The following is a 201-nucleotide window of genomic DNA, read 5'->3' as shown; positions in this document are numbered from 1 at the left end:
ACCTGATAGGGCGTGGAGACAGCGGCGATTGCAGTGAAGCCAACTATATCGCTGAAATATACAGTGACTGATGCGAAAAACTCTGCTGGGACCTGGTGGGCATAAAATGTATTGGTTTTGGAAAAAATCTCAGTTATGCTTCTTAGTTAGTTATTAATTAATTTTCGTAAACAAGATTCTCATTTTTAAGATTCTGTCAAT

The 201-nt window shown here is 37.8% G+C and overlaps 1 protein-coding gene across 1 annotated transcript in view; it reads right to left on the bottom strand.

Moving 5' to 3' along the window:
* The window catches only part of LOC119838624 (receptor-type guanylate cyclase gcy-1), a 47,359-nt gene that overhangs the window by 5,370 nt on the left and 41,788 nt on the right, over nucleotides 1-201 (bottom strand). The window lies entirely within an intron of this gene.

This window comes from Zerene cesonia, unplaced genomic scaffold, assembly GCF_012273895.1.
Source record: "Zerene cesonia ecotype Mississippi unplaced genomic scaffold, Zerene_cesonia_1.1 Zces_u004, whole genome shotgun sequence".
Lineage (NCBI taxonomy): Eukaryota > Metazoa > Arthropoda > Insecta > Lepidoptera > Pieridae > Zerene > Zerene cesonia.
The sequence above is the reverse complement of the archived record's forward strand: the minus strand, read 5'-3'. Positions and strand labels throughout refer to the sequence as shown.